At 38.9% G+C, this 17,297-nt stretch overlaps 1 protein-coding gene across 1 annotated transcript in view; it reads left to right on the plus strand.

Annotated features, from left to right (window-relative positions):
• AR (androgen receptor) overlaps positions 1-17,297 on the plus strand; it is a 198,806-nt gene that overhangs the window by 36,298 nt on the left and 145,211 nt on the right. The gene's annotated exons all lie outside the window — the stretch shown is intronic.

Here is a 17,297-nt window from a genome sequence, read left to right on the forward strand (position 1 = left end):
AAAATCTTTAAAAAAAAATGCACACTCCATGAAGTTTTCCATTTTCTTACCATGTGCAGTAGAGATAATGGAAATGACTTTTTAAAGACATAGTCCAATTTTACAAGACTCCTGGAAGGGAAAATATGAAGGGTATAGTTTCTAGCTATTGAAGTGGGGGCCAGAGCACCAGTACTTGGCTTACCTTGGAGGTTAGCCTACTTATCTTAGCCCTTTCGCTACCCTAAATGTTGACATTATTTGATTGATAACCTTAGCATGAGAATGTTTTTCCAGTTTTTAAGTTTTAGTCCAGTTCAGATTCAGTTAAAATTTATTTTTCTTACAGATTTTTAGTATCACATCTCTTTTGTAAAACTGTAGTGGTAAATGTATTCATACTTACATGTGACATCTCTTTTCTTACTCTTATTGTGTTTTGGCTTTGCAAATGTGTTGGCTCTTTGAAGTAAAGGTACAATATATGTACCAGTCCAAGGACTGCTTCCTCACTTTTGTCCCTGACTTTGTTAGCTGATGACCAGAGCTATTGTATCTTACTTTATTTCTGCATCATACTGATCAAGGAACCTGGCATTTCCAGAGCCATGGGATGCGGACTCTCTCTTGGTTATCAAGGTAGTAGGTGATATTTTCGATATAGGAAAAAGTGCTTGATTATGTGTATACTTTGGCAAAGTAAAGTTTGTGGACTCAACTTTAAGTAGAAAGAGTCATATTTGACCTCATCTGTTTCTGTTATTTTTCATGCCTGGGTCCTCCTGAAGTGATGGACATTTTAGGCCTTATCATTTACTTTGTGGTTAATTATATAAAATTGAAGGTGTTGTTCTTCAGTCATGACTGATTCAAATCTCCTAGGGAATCAAAAGTAATTAAACTGGTTCTTGTTCTTGTCCCTGGGAACTCTGATTAATTTGGTCTGACATGAAAGCCAGGAATCTATATATTTTTTAAATGTACTCAGAGATTTTGACATAGAGCTGTAATTGAAAACCTGTGGCTGAATTTGTCTGCTCTTCTTCCCCATTATACTTCTCCAAGATAGCATTTACGTTTGACCTTGAAGAATGATAAAGATGTGAAAATGTAAAGATTAGTAGAAAGTGAAGACTTTCCACATAGAGGAAATTTGGAAGAAAAATTTGCAAAAATACAAGAGCAGCTAGAATTTGGATTTTGCCCCCACGGTTAGAAGTGGAAGCTTTATCTTAGGACATAACAGATAGAGTCTGTTTATGGTAAAGGAAAAGAGATGGTACTCATCAACTTTGAATTCTTTTATATAGAAATTCTGATAGATCTCTTTATTGATAAAGAATGTCTTAACTATAAAGGTGAGTTAATTCTGAACTATGGACCAATGTGGAATCTCTGTCCTCAGCTGGAGGCCTTGATGAATAAGAGAATTACTCATTTTTTCAATAGAGATATTTATTAGTTTTTTTTCTATTGTAGATACCTCCAGAAGAAACACATTCAGCTTAAATAATCCATTTAAGTTTGATTTATATAAAAACCCCCAAATTCCTCAAGTGGTGTTCCTTTATTAAGGCAGTGATCTCCAGTTCTGCTGCAAAGTCAGGATCACAGAACAAAAATTGTACATTTTCTATAACAAAGAGCTACAAAAGCTCTTCATTATTTGTACAACCATTATATTCCCATAGGAATGCAAGACTATGTGGGTGTTTGATCTTTTGCTTGTTGATTAGTCAGTGTTTATGCTGATGAAGTGAATTGGGAAATGGTTCTCCACTGTGAATCCAGAGTTTGTTTTTTTTTTTTTTAAAGATTTTATTTATTTATTTGACAGAGAGAGATCATAAGTAGGCAGAGAGACAGACAGAGAGAGTGAGAGGGAAGCAGGCTCCCTGCTGAGCAGAGAGCCCGATGTGGGACTCGATCCCAGGACCCTGAGATCATGACCTGAGCCGAAGGCAGCAGCTTAAACCATTGAGCCACCCAGGCGCCCCCAGAGTTTGGTTTTGAATGTTGTTTGCTGGTGGTCATTCTGCGAACCATGCTTGTTCTCCTTTAGACAGACACCTATGCAGAGTCAAGTCTTTATATAATTTGTGGCATGATCATCATCTGCACCCGATATATTGAATAACCACAGTGGAAACAAGGCTCATGGAGTGTGTCAAATTGTAGTCAACTCCCCAATATCGAGGAAGAATGGGGGAACAGTACATTGTTTAGTACCTGCATCCTACATTTGGTGGGTGGAATTCAGGAATGCACATGTGACCTGTACATTTTGAGGTATTGCCTAACCCCTAGGCAAACCTCGTAGAGTTTTTCTGGTATTAATTTTGTGTCAAAGTTTAGGATATGCCCTGAGATTATTGCTAATTTCTGCCTATTTGCATAGCAACTGAAAGACATAGGATTAGTAGGTCTTCGTGATCAAGGAAGACTAAATTAATAGATACAACATGAATGGAAAAGGGGCCAGTTCTCTTGTCTAGTCACTCCATGAATATTAGCTGGGTGTTCAACAACTTTATAGCAGATGCCACTTATTGGGGATCCTGGAAAAGAAAACATAGTGTCTTTGTCCACTGTTCATGCAAACCTCATCCCCACTCAAAACTCCTATCTGTATTGCTCTTCACATTCATAGACCAAGGGGACAGTGCATAGATGAGAGAGCACTTGAGCCAGATTTTAAAGGATGGAGTTGGGTTTTGAGGCAAGACTGACCCTGGTCTTTAGAATCAGGTAGGCTTTGGAAGAGACACTGAGTAAGGACTTTTGAAAGTAACATTGTAAAAAAGTAGGTTGGAATCCTGAACCAGAGGGAACTACTGTTGACTTTGTTGAAAGAGTACCAGACTTGAATTCAAATAGTTCTGTATTTTACTCCTGGCTTTGGGTAAGAAACATAGGAGTCAATACATCTTTTTGAATTAGTGTTTTAGTTTTCTTTGAGTAAATGTCCAGTAGTGGAATTATTGGATAATATGGTATTTCTAATTTTTTGAGGAACCTCCATAATGTTTTGTAGTGGCTGTACCTAATTACATTTCCACCAACAGTACGTGAGGATTCTGTTTTCTCCACATCCTCACCAACACTTGCTGTTTCTTGTCTTTTTGTTTAGCCATTCTGACAAGTACAAGGTGCCATTCCTTATGGTTTTGACTTATATTTCCCTAACGATTAGTGATGTTAAACATCTTTTCACATACCTGTTGGCCATTTGTGTGTCTTCTTTGAAAAAAAAAATTTATTTAGGTCCTCTGCTCATTTTAAAATTTGACAATTTAGTTTTTTGATGTTGAGTTGTAGGAGTTGTTTATGAATAAGGTCGATGTGGTATATGCATATAATGGCATATTATGCAGTCATAAAAAGATGAGATTGTGCCATTTATGATAACATGGATAGACTTAGAGGGTATTATGCTAAGTGAAATAAATCAGACTGAGAAATACAAATACCATATGATTGTACTCATATGTGGGATTTAAAAAATGAATAAACAAAGACAAAGTGGACTGTGAGCAGCAATTATTCTTTAGTTCTCAACCTATTTTGGAAGGCATGAACTTATAGTAGCTTCACTGGGGTAACCTTAATGGTGAGAAATTATCTCTCCTATGAAAAAGAATAGGAATTGAGAGCAAAATATTTTTCCATATCACAGGCTTCAAATTCTTTATTACTCAAAATAAATATTATTAGCAACAGCAAAAAGCAATATGAAGTGAGTTCCTGTGAAGTGGAACAAAGAAACACCATGATATAACTAAACATTTGGCTTCTTTTATAAATACTATCAATGACCTCAACTTTAACAGTCACTTGACAGTCAGTAGTGAGGATTAATATAACTCAAATGACTGGACTGGTCTGTTCATTGTCCATGGAAAGTCATATCCCTGAACTGAGAAGACTGAGGTTACCTAGAATTGAGGCTTTGAATCCTGCCTGAGACCACTCAGTGCTCTTCTGCTTCATGACCACAGCTTACTTCTGCCACCAGTAAGAAGCTTTAGAAATCACATTCAAGTATTGTTTCCAAGAGTTTAGCAATGGGGAGAGGGTGTGAATGGATCAAGGCAGCCCATGAGCTGTGATTAGCCCACTGTACAACATGTGTGTGAGGGGAGATATTCTGGAAGAGCAGAATCTTCCAACCCCCCCTCAACTCATGGCTGGAGGTGATGGCCTCTTCCATTTCCATATAAGAGCATTTTATTTCCTTTCCAATACAAACATAAACACACTCTATGCTTCAGCCACATAGAACTTCTGTTTTCCTTTCACTTCTCTGTGGCTTTGCATATTTTGTTTCTTCTGCCTAGATAGCTATTTTTTCTTCTTTCACCTGGCAAAATCCCAGTTCAAAGTAACTTTACTTATCTATACCATTTTTGTCTATACTTCAACATACCGTCTATTGTGTTGAATATATCCACTTACATGTTATACATCTACAAGGGAAGAAATCACCTTCTCCATTTTGGGGTGACCTGGCATATTAGTAGGCACATATGACCCTGGCATATTAGTAGGCACTCTGTAAATATTTGAAGGTTGAGTGAATAAATTAATGAATGACCTTCATCCTTTCAGGCTCCTAGTATTCTCTCTGAAAAGGAGAGCCAAATGAAAGCTCCTAATTTTGGAGGATGGTGTTAGATGGTTAATAGGTGCACACAGAAACTATTTTTTAAAAGATTTTATTTATTTGAGAGAGAGAGAGAGAATATGAGAGAGAGACAGAGAGAGCACGAGAAGGGGAAGGGTCAGAGGGAGAAGCAGACTCTCTACCAAGCAGAGAGCCTGACTCAGAACTCAATCCTGGGACTCCAGGATCATGACCTGAGTGGAAGGCAGTCAATTAACCAACTGAGCCACCCAGGCACCCAGAGAAACCATTTTTTATTAAGACATTCTGGGGTTATATAATTCTTGTATTGTTGAGTGCTGAGACTGGTCTCACACATAGTAAAGCCCACTCCAGAACCTGTTGTTATACAGTTGTATTCCTTTTCTTTTAAGCCTGGCCTAAGAAATGACACTGCCCTATTTTATGCCTTGTTGTAAGGGTAGGAATTCATCAGTGTCAATTTCAGTTCACTTGCTGATTTCCTTGGCTTGTCTAGTGAGAATACTAACATCCTCCACTTCTTGTAGCTCTGTCACCTACAAGATCCTTCCTTACCCATTATCATATTGAATACTCAGAACAACCTGATAAAATGGATGTTTTAATTTTATCAATGAGGAAACTGAGGATCAACTAAGTGAAGTTACTTGTTTTAAATAATGCATCTAGGAAGTGGAGGAAGCAGGAGTTTAACCCAAGTCTTCCTAGCTTCCAGTTCATTGCTCTTTGTACTGGACCACATTGAATCAGGCAGTAAAATCAGGTGTGGAATGGAATGCCATGTGTGATGTTTGCCTAAATGTGTACGTCCTTGCTGGAAGACGGTCATGATTTATGTTGGATACGTATTCAGTAAAGTTTGTTTCATTTATTTGGCTACCAGTATACTTCCCAGGGGGAAGGCAGGCTAGGGCAAGTGCAGACACACAGCCATAAAGTTTGGATAATTTATTTCAAAGTGGGTTGCCTATTTGAAAAACACACTTCTTGGTAATAGAAGGTGGCTCTAGTATAGATTTTATTCATGACTGCATCTACATTGATAGGCATTTTCCAAAATACCTTTGAAAATATTTGTAGGTCCCAGAATATTTTGTGATTTAGACACACCCTTGAGCATCATCACATTTGGCATAATAGGAAATTCTACTGGAATGCTACTGGGAAGGCTGCCTGGCATAATGGAAAAAAGAATGAACTTTGGAACTGGTTAGATTTGGGCTATAGTCACTCGCAGTGTGACCCTAAACAAATTATTTAGCTTCTCTGAACTTCACTTTTGCTCTCCTTTGAAATGGAACTTAAAAACCCCATCTTGCCTGATTGTTGTGACAGTGAAATTGAGATCCAGCACCAGGAACATAGAAGACACTCAGTAAATAGTCCTTCTTTCCTTTTCTTTTTTTTAAATATTTTATTTATTTGACAGAGAGAAATCACAACTAGGCAGAGGGAGGAAGCAGGCTCTCCACGGAGCAGAGAGCCCGATGTGGGGCTCGATCCCAGGACCCTGGGATCATGACCAGAGCTGAAGGCAGAGGCTTTAACCCACTGAGCCACCCAGGCACCCCCTTCTTTCCTTTTTTGCACCCATTCCTGTCCTTGCAGCCATTCGTTACCCACAGGCATTTAGAAGTCTTCCTACTGCTCTATGGTGAAATCCACAGGTCTTACAAAAACTACTTATTTTTCTTTCTTCCAAGGCCCCCTATGTTTTCTCCCCCCCCCACCTAATTCTGGGGGCTTCCAAAGTGGGCAGGTACAAGATGTTCTGTAGGGTATCAGAGGTTGTTAATCTCCTGGCCAGCACTCCCAATTCCTCTTTGCACGCTTCATATGAAGGCTCACTCCAGGTCTTGGAGCCCACATATGCGTCATGCACTGCACTGCCTCTTGTACCCAAATCCAACTCAAAGGGGAAAAGACCAGGCTCAGACTTGTCCAGGGAGTAGATTTCCCAAGCTGCCCTTGTCCCCACACCATTTTATTAAAAAGGGAGCACTTTAAACTTACTGGGCTTTATTTATATAGACTAGAATCAGAGTAATTGGTGGTGTCTTCTGTTCAAGGCATCCCAAGGCAATTTACAAGGCAATGTCACAAGCACTGAGGCCACACAGACCAGTGCAGCGCCATCACCCAACACTTCACAATTAGTCATGCCCAGCCCAGGATCATCAAGCCTGTTTTTATTGAAGAGCTGAGAGGGAGGGAATGTTAGCTGGCAGTTTCCCTCTGTACCCTTTATGAAAGTGCCCTTGGCTCTTCAAATTTCACCTGAATAACCAGCTCAGGCAAATGTGCCTCTATCAAAAAGCAGAATGAGATGGTGCCAAGCCAGGGTGATGCCTCAGGACATTGACCAAATAGGCATGGCTTCGCAATTAGTTTTTGTCCTCCACCTCTTTTTCTCCCTTCCATTTTTTTTCCAACTTTTTCTTCACCCTTCTCATCTCCAGCACGTTCTCAGGAAGAGGTCAGCCAGGGTGTAGATCGTGTGTAATTTTAGGGCAATCCCTATTCTGTCCACCTTTATTCCTCACCATCACACCATTTTTTTTTTTTTTTACAGCAAGTAAGGTTTTGGAAACTCCAATAGCACCCTGGGCTTCTTCCCTTTAGCAACACTCAATACACTTGTGACTACTTGTTCAAATTTTCTTACTTCACTAAGGTTCATGAAGGCAAGGGCTGAGTCTGTCGTGCTCATCTCTCTATGCTTGGCAGGCATATACAGTAAACCTTCAAAAAGTGTTTAAGTATTTAAGAACTCCCTTGCTTGTATCTTATTTCTTGCATCATTTGTAAGCAATAACCCTCCATTTGTAGGTTACCTTGTTCATTTCCATATACCCAGCCCAGACCAGAATTTAGCTCCAGGCCTTGCAAACAGACTATGTGTGTTAAAAAGAAATGAACTTAGGCCTTCTAATTGGTTTAAATTTGAGACTAGACTTGAATAGCTTTTGTTCTGACTGCCTGTAGAGTCCTCTTTTCCTGTTGTAGTCACTTCTGTGTCCCTTGGGAGTCCTACAGGGGAGTGTTTGTCACTGATACACATTTTGAAGGCAGACTCAATCTGAGTAGGTTTCAACCTTCCCCATGTGCCTTCTAGAATTCACTCCCTGTGGCCTTTCTAAAAAGAGAATTATAGTAGTGCTCTCAGAAGAGAAGCCTAAAATTAGACATGGCAGTTGTGTTTTTGGTATTCAGTTGGTGGGATATAAGCAGTCAGTTTCTCCTTTTTCCTTCCTTGCTTACATAGCTGGGGGGTTGGAGCTGAGCTTCCAGCAGAGGAGCTTGATCCCGGAGTGTGCCTGGTGGTTCCATGCCCTGGCTCATTTACTATCTGATAGTGCCATAGAAAAGCTTAGAACACATTGGGATTGGCACCCTCATTTGAAGTTTCATATTTTAGAAGGAGGAACCCCCCCTCCCGGCCATTAAGTTGATTTCTGTGATTTTTAGAGCTCCAGCTGCTAAACTACTAAAACTCTGAGGCTTTTCTCTTTTTGTATAATTTCCTTCCTCTTCCCAGGTGTTTGATGATCAGCAAGAGCCTCATAATTGTTTCCCCTGTCCAGGTATGGAGCCAAGTATTTGGTTTAGGTCATAAAAAAAATAAAAACTAAAAAAAAAAAACATGGAAACTCAAGGACTAGGTTGAGGTGGAGGAAGTGAAAGCTTTTTTTTTCCCCCCTTTCAAGGTTAAGCAGAAAAGAGAACTTAGAACTCAGAGCAAAAGCCTTGAATTGTCACATATATCACTGGCAAAAAACAACTTTGCAATAGTAGCAATTGGCTCAGATTGTCTCCTGTGAAGATCTAGGTTCAAGGTCTGGACACACCGTTTAATGATATCAGACATGTGATTTAACTTCCTGTGAGTTTCAGTTTTCTTGTTTTGTGAGATGGAAATGATGACAATAATAATCCCCTTACGGAGTCTGATGATGATAACTACCTCAGTGGGGAAAGAAGTCAGATAAACAACAGGGAAACAGTTTGTAGATGGGGAAGTGATACTAACATATAAAAAGCTATTCTTATTTTTCTTTCAAACTCTATTCTCCCAGCACTTTCATTTTCTTGCCTTACATACAGCATGGATGATTTAGATATAATTCTGGACAGAAGGATGTAAACTTCTTAAACTCTGTTCCAGTTTAGCGGTTTATAAACTATGTTTCTTCCCACCGTCCCAGATTATCCCAAGCAGGAAAATCATCTTTTAAGTCAAGAGTAGAAATCTGGAACTCATCAGTCTTGATAATGTCTCTTAAAGTGTAACTGGAGATAGTGTTCCTCTATTAAGTTCTGGTGCCTGACCATTGTTCAAATAAATAGTAAAATGCAAATGACAGGAAATTGGCTGGGTTCTGAATTTTTTTTTTTTTTTTGGCTTGGGTAACAATAAGCATGTAATGGTCACAGCGACCTTTGATTTGCTGTTTCTGCAACCTCACACTTATCCCAGAATTCTCCTGCTTCTGCATTTTATGTTGGAATATCTTTCAAATATCAGATTAGGTTTTAAGGCAGCCATGTGTATCTCTATAGGCAATGGGCCCAAAGGAAATGAGCCTGAGAAGGAAAAAAGTCAGAGCTGTGGAGAAGAGGCAAGTATGCTATTAAAAACACGATTTGGGGGGCGCCTGGGTGGCTCAGTGGGTTAAGCCGCTGCCTTCAGCTCGGGTCATGATCTCGGGGTCCTGGGATCGAGTCCCGCATCGGGCTCTCTGCTCAGCGGCGAGCCTGCTTCCCTCTCTCTCTCTCTGCCTGCCTCTCTGTCTACTTGTGATCTCTCTCTGTCAAATAAATAAATAAAATCTTAAAAAAAAAACACGATTTGGGGGGCACCTGGGTTGCTCAGTGGGTTAAAGCCTCTGCCTTTGGCTCAGGTCATGATCCCAGGGTCCTGGGATCGAGCCGCACATTGGGCTTTCTGCTCTTCAGGGAGTCTGCTTTCTCCTCTCTCTCTTTGCCTGCCTCTCTGCCTACTTGTGATCTCTGTCTGTCAAATAAATAAATAAAATCTTTAAAAATAAAACACGATTTGGGACCACAGCTGTGGGCCTGGAAAAGTGATCTCTCAGGTGGTCACAGTTAACACCAATAAGTGCAGGGTGGTTTGGTGGAAATTTTTGCTGGCTGGGTGGGTGTAAGAGAATAGAAAATAGAGTTGGAATACATGTCTCTATAAAGCTGAGAAAAAAAGAAAGTGAAATAAAAGAAAATACATAGAAGTGAGTTTAGAGGTAACGATATCATGGGATGACTTGGTGGCTCATTCAGTTAAGCGGCCAACTCTTGATTTTGGCTCAGGTCATGATCTTAGGGTTGTGAGATGGAGGGAGCCCTGCTTCAGGTTCTGTGATCAGCAGTGAGTCTGCTTGAGATTCTCTCTCTCCCTCTGTTCCACCCCACCCATGCTTGTGCTCACTCTCTCTCTCTCTAATAAATAAATAAAATCTTTAAAACACCATATCCTGTCTAAATATGAAACTAAGGTGATGGATTCAAGATTGTTGCTTTGTTGCTGTAAAGCCCACTAGAAACCCCACTGTTCCATTTGACAAAGTATAGACAGGTGTATTAATAAGGAACTTGTGATTTGGTTTTTCATTGAAAGCAGCCACTTTCGGTTTATGCGGAGACGTAAGGATCTGTGCCCACTAACTGCAGCCACCAATGCCGGCTGGAGTTGGCAGAGACATGGGGTAAACAAGAAGTAAGAGTGTAAACTCTACAGATATTTCTCATACTAAGCAAACACAATATAGGAAAATCCAGATTCATACAAAGGATTGGGGAGCCATTATTCTTTTATTTCCTTAAAGGATTTTTTTTTAAGATTTTATTTATTTATTTATTTGACAGACAGAGATCACAAGTAGGCAGAGAGAGAGGAGGAAACAGGCTCCCTGCAGAGCAGAGAGCCCGATGTGGGGCTCGATCCCAGGACCCTGGGATCATGACCTGAGCCGAAGGCAGAGGCTTTAACCCACGGAGCCACCCAGGCGCCCCTCCTTAAAGGATTTTTAATCAGATTCCTTTTAAATAGGAAACATCCTGGATGCATTTAAAATACTGTGATTTATATACATTTGCCTTTCTAGCAACTGTATAAAAATAATTCTAATAGAGGAAATGTGCTTCCCTTCATACAGTTAGCATTCTTTAGTGATTACAGAATACATCGATTGCATATTTCATCATAGTTCCTGTTGTGCTCTTCCCTTGTTTTAGCAATATTCCTAGGGAAAACTTTTTTTTAAAATATTTTTTATTTATTTATTTGACAGAGAGAGAGGTCACAAGTAGGCAGAGAGGCAGGCAGAGAGAGAGGAAGAAACAGGCTCCCCACTGAGCAGAGAGCCCGATGCGGGGCTCGATCCCAGGACCCTGAGATCATGACCTGAGCCGAAGGCAGAGGCTTAAACCACTGAGCCACCCAGGCGCCCCCTTAGGGAAAACTTTTTTTTTTTTTAAGATTTTATTTATTTATTTGACAGACAGAGATCACAAGTAGGCAGAGAGGCAGGCAGAGGGAGAAGGAGAAGCAGGCTCTCTGCTGAGCAGAGAGCCCGATGCGGGGCTCGATCCCAGGACCCTGGGATCATGACCTGAGCTGAAGGCAGAGGCTTAATCCACTGAGCCACCCAGGCGTCCCGGGAAAACTTTTTTTAAGCGAGGGCAGGGATAGAGGGACACACAGAGAGAGAATCTTAAGCAGGCTTTACAACCCAGCATGGAGCCTTAGGCAGGGTTCCATATCACAATCCAGAGATCATGACCTGAGTAGAAATCAAGAGTCAGACGCTTAACAGACTGGGCCACCCAGGTGCCCTGGGAAAACTTTTTTTTTTTTTTTATTCTAGTAGGTACAATGGGTAATACTAAAGATGAATCTGTTTAAATTATGCCAGTATCAATTACTCATAAATATTTTTGTGATATTCTTATCAAGGTAAATCTTTAAGCATGTCCTAAAGAGAATAGTTACTATACAAACTGTTGCATTGAGTCAATACTAACAACTGGTGCCTCTTGTCTTGATAGTGTAACAATGTGAGGAAGTAGGAAACTAAGACAGCCAAAAGAAATGGTACACTAGCATTTCTGTTAAATCAACAACAACAACAACAAAGTAGTGTCAAACAAAAAGAATATCATATAACTACCCAGAAAGTCTACAGTGTAACTCTTTTAAAGTGCTATTCTAACTCTGTCTCCTTTAGTCCATTCCCAGATGATTTAGGAATCAAAGATCCAATCTTTTATCACTGTTAAGGCTATGGTTTTACTTCTCATTTTAGATCTTCAAAGACAGAGCATCTTAAATTGTCCTAAACGTCTATTTAATATATTATTTCTTTCGAACTCTTTTTTGAAGCCCAAATCATCTTTTTGAAATAGACCTTTATCCTTACCTTATTCTCTAGATTCTTTCCCTTACTGAATTTCTGAACTTCTGAATTTCTTAAGCTGGTAGCTTTGGGTCTCCCATAAATGGTTCCAGTAATAAGATTTCCTTAAGTGAACCTTTTAGTACTGGTTTTTTAAAAGATCCAGACTGTTTCGTTAAGCTACAGAATGTTAAACCATTTCATAAAGCAATGGCATATTCACATGGATTTTTTCATCAGTTATAAATGGTTTTTCCTCAAAAAGTGAACTAATGCCTTTTTTTAAAAGATTATATTTATTTATTTGTCAGAGAGAGAGAGCAGAAGAACAGAGAGCTGCAGGCAGAAGAGGCAGAGCAGACAGAGGGAGAAGCAGGCTCCACACTGAGCAGGGAGCCTGATGTGGGACTCAATCCCAGGACCCTGGGATCATGACCTCAGCCAAAGGCAGATGTTTAAACAACTGATTCACCCAGGCATCCCTAACTCATGTCTTTATAACATTGAACATATTTTTGCATCTCATAGATCGATGACTTTAATTTTAAGAGGCACATAATACATTAAAGCAGTAGGTAATTTTTTCATACTAATTTCTCAGGAAGGTAACTGTTTCTGCCTTTTCACTTAACTCCAGGCATCAGAAATCTTTAATCAGAGAGAACTGAGGAATGATTTATTTTAGAACTTTGTTAAGCTTTTGGAAGACAACTATTTCCAATGTAATGGACAAAATATGGATATTTGGAGCTGTTTTGTCATAATATATGTGATAAAAGCTTCTATGAACTAGAAGTTCTTTGTAATATATTTATTTAATGAAAATGAAGAGAACATTATCTTAACAAGCACACATATCTTAACATCTTTAACATAACTTTAATAAATCAAACCAAACAAAAACTTTATAGTAGTGTTTTTTAAAACTAACAACAATAAAAATTACTGCATAAACTTTAATCAAAATCAATGTGAAAAACTTAAAATGCTGGCTTATGGGATCAATTCAGTCTTTAGCTTCCTCTTCTTACCTCTTGATGAAATGAAAATCTTCCATACTTTTTCAACTCCTATATAGTTTCCCAGTATAGAATGAAATAGATTCCAAAAGAAGACTGCTACCATTGCAGATCTGCACAAGCTGTGGCTTTGATTTAGACTAGAATACCTGCTAAATGAAAGTGAGCCTCACTAGTGCTTAATTTGCCTCTCTCAAAGCATTCTGAGCAACCCAATTACCTGAAAGGTCTTAGCTTGAACATTTAAGAAAGTATTATGAGAGGATTGTTGTTGAATGCTGTGTCCAGCTAGCTTTTCTAGTAATAATTCAAGATTTATAAAGCCATATACTGAATATTGAAAAATTTAGCTATAAAATGAGCTTGAAGAACATATCATGTTCTGCCACAGCCTTCTTTAAAAAATTATAGAAAAGTTATGGGACTGTACTATCTGTAAATAATGTATGATGGAAGATATAATCTCAGTTTTGTAATAAAGCTGTCTTCATACTTCAGTCTAGGTTATTCACAAAATTCACATGAAGAATTGGCTTCACTGGGTCATGACGTTTCTGATTTGGTGATAGGTTTCACAGGGTATTTGGTGACTGTTTCATCATTCATTTGAATTCAAACAGTAGAAAGACTTTGTTTTAATTACTGTATATAAGATCTTATGTTTTCTTAGGCTCAACTAATCCTAGGGATCTGGAGAACCTTCACTCTTTTCCTTGTTTTGCTCTGAGTAATCTTTTTTTCATGTCTCTTCTTTTTCTTCAAAACATAAAGATGAGTAATAAAACACTATTAAGTTACTACCAGCAAAAGTGAAATCAGTCAGACAGTGACAAATACTGTATGATCTCAGTTATATGTGGAATTTAAAAAATTAAACTCGTAGAAATAGTAGAATGGTGATTACCAGTGACCAGGAGAAATAGGTAGATATGCAGGCGGTACAAGTTTTTAGTTATAAGTTGCATAAGTTCTGGGGATCTAATGTGGAGCATGGTGACTATATTTAACAATACTGTATTATGTACTTGAAAGTTGCTAAGAGAGTATATCTTATGTGTCACTATAAATATATATATATACATACATACATACACACATATCTATATCTATATCTATATGTGAGTGTGTATGTGTGTGTGTGTGTGTGTATATATATATATATATATATATAAAGTATTTGAGGTGATGGAGGTGTTAACTCACCCTATTGTAGTAAACATCTCATAATATATGCACTGTAACAAAATCATCAGTTGTATACTTTAAGCATATGCAGTGCTGTACATCAGTTATATCTAAATAAACCTGAGGGAAAGTTGCTGCTAGCATAATATATGTCAGTGGCTCTCACTGAGGTCAATTTTGCCCCCCTCCTCCAAGGTCTTTTGGTCACGTGCAGAGACATTTTTGTTACAACTGAGGTGGGGAAAGTGCTTTAAACATCTAGGGTAGAGCTCAAAGATGCTGCTAAACGTCTTATAATACAAAGAACAGGCACCCACAACAAAGTAGGGTGGAGATTGAGAAACCCTGGGATAATGAAATCTGGGAAACTTGGAATCTAGTCTTAACTCTGCCACTAACCAGCAAGTCATTTAACATTTCTTTGGGCCTCAGTCTCCTTGCAAAATGAGAGATTGAATTACGTGATTCTCAAAGAATTATGTAGCATCAAAAGCTTATTATGAAACCTCATGATGGTTTCTTTCCTATTAGAGGAGAGTTTTCTTGGTCATTCCACTTTTGTGTGTGTGTAACATTCTAGATAACATATTTATATGCTTTGCTTTTGCTTCAATTAAATTTTTAAAATCTGTTTTTGATTAAGTTCCTAATGTTAACTCCAGTATACTTAACATAGTATTGTATTAGTTTCAGGTCAATTAATTTTAACTTTTGAATTAAACAAATATATGTATATCTTAAAAACATTTAAAAATCTATTTTACAGAAAGCTATTGAAATTAAAATTTCTATTTAGATTAGTTTGAATATCTTTTATTTACTTATTTATTTATTTTGAAAAAAACTTGTTAGCATTTAATGAACTTCCCTCCAGGTGACTTCAGGCTACCAGGATACAGCCCCCACACCCACCCCGGCACCCAGCCTTATCCTTAATCTTCTCCTCAACTCTTCTACTGAACAATGTGTTCTTCACCATGACAGGCTGTTTGGGGAGCTTTCCCTTTCCCAAAACTCTGTAGTAGTCCAGTCACATTACATCAATATTGGGAGCAGCTTCAGTCTTGTTTTGGGCAGCATTTACTTATGTCTGCTCACTGACCAAGGTCCACAGTTTATCAATGTTGACTGCTGGGCAGAAGCTCTGATTCCTCTTTGAGGTGGTAATGCTGCATATCAACTTTTTCAAAGTAACCTGAATGATAATTGTTGAAGTTGATTCTGTGGCTATGCATGCTACCAGCATTATCCTTGCCTCCTGGGTGCTTCTGGTGCTTGCCCATGGGGCTGTGGCTGTGGCTCACATGGCCCTGACGTTTCCAGGTCTTCCTCACACTCTGGATGGCCTGTCAGCAGCCCAGATGAAGTAGCTTGAATATCAGATTTTTAAAATGGTTAAAAATCTACCTTGGCCTCCATATGCAATTGTTTTTAAAGATTTTATCTATTTATTTGACAGATAGAGATCACAAGTAGGGAGAGAGGTAGGCAGAGAGAGAGAGAGGAGGAAGCAGGCTCCCTGCCAAGCAGAGAGCCCGATGCGGGGCTCGATCCCAGGACCCTGGGATCATGACCTGAGCAAAAGGCAGAGGCTTTAACCCACTGAGCCACACAGGCGCCCCCATATGCAATTTTAAACAAAAAAGACACTTTAAGCATTTTTTTGCTTTGGGGATTTTGACTGTGTTCACACTCTGTGTATTCAGTTTTCCCGTATAACCCTATAAGAAACTAGTCAGATGGATAATTGAATTATCAAGCCAACATGAACTTCACACATTTATTTTAAACATACATAGATTAGTGGGCACCAGACATTACATGCCATTTTCTTAGTTGAACTGGTTGTGTCATCTCTGGAGCAATCTCTCTTGAAAAGCCTTATGTGAAGACTTTTTTCAGGCAATTCAAACAATAAAGTGGCCCCTAATTTGTGCTGAAAAGTAATGATTCCTTTAAGAGGAGTAGTTGTTCTGATTCTCTGTCTCTAGATACCATGTGTCAAGCATTGCTCTGTGCCCTGAAATGGTAATTTGGTTTTATATGATGCCTTACAGCCACATCATACCCATCTTACAGGGAGAGCAACAGAGGAATAGACAGGCTCTAAATTACATAGCTAGGAAATAATTTGCTTAGTGTGGAAACTTCTTCAAAAAGTCATTTCATTGAAGTGTAGGAAATGTTTCTGTAACCTCTCTTGAGCAAAGAACAGCAAACTTTTCTGCAGCAGCCCAAATAGTAAATACTTTTGGCTTTGTGAGACATATGGTCTGTCACAACTGCTCAACTTTGCTACTGTAACACAAAAGTAAATAAATGGTTATGGCTGTATTCTGATATAACTTTACATAAAAAGTTAGCAGGCGGGATATGGCATTCAGGCCATAGTTTGTCCATCACTGCCTTTGAGCATTCCATAAGGTCCCATGACCCTGCTTGAAGTTTCCATTTGCCCTCCTTTTCATCATTGTGGAGCAACTAAATGAAAAGTTGCAATATATACTTGCAGTAAGATCACACTGAATTTCTCAGATCACCAGAAACTACAATATGCGCCATCCTTAATACCCACCACCAGGCTCACCCATCCTGCACCCCCTTCCATTCTAAAATCCTCATTGTGTTTCTCAGAGTCCACAGCCTCATGGTTCATCTCTCCCTCTGATTTCTTCCCCTTTATTTTTTCCTTCCTTCTCTTAATGTCCTCCATGCTATTTCTTATGTTCCACATATAAGTGAAACCATATGATAATTGACTTTCTCTGCTTGAGTTATTTCACTTAGCATAGTCTCCTCCAGTCCCATCCACGTTAATGCAAAAGTTGGGTATTCATCCTTTCTGATGGCTGAGTAATATTCCATTGTTTATATGGACCATATCTTCTTTTTTCATTCATCTCTTGAAGGGCATCTTGGCTCTTTCTACAGTATGGCTATTGTGGGCATTGCTGCTATGAACATTGGGGGATATATGGCCCTTCTTTTCACTACATCTGTATCTTTGGGATAAATACCCAGTAGTGCGATTGCCAGGTCAAAGAGTAGCTCTATTTTTAC

This window comes from Meles meles, chromosome X (assembly GCF_922984935.1).
Source record: "Meles meles chromosome X, mMelMel3.1 paternal haplotype, whole genome shotgun sequence".
NCBI classification, from domain to species: Eukaryota; Metazoa; Chordata; class Mammalia; order Carnivora; family Mustelidae; genus Meles; species Meles meles.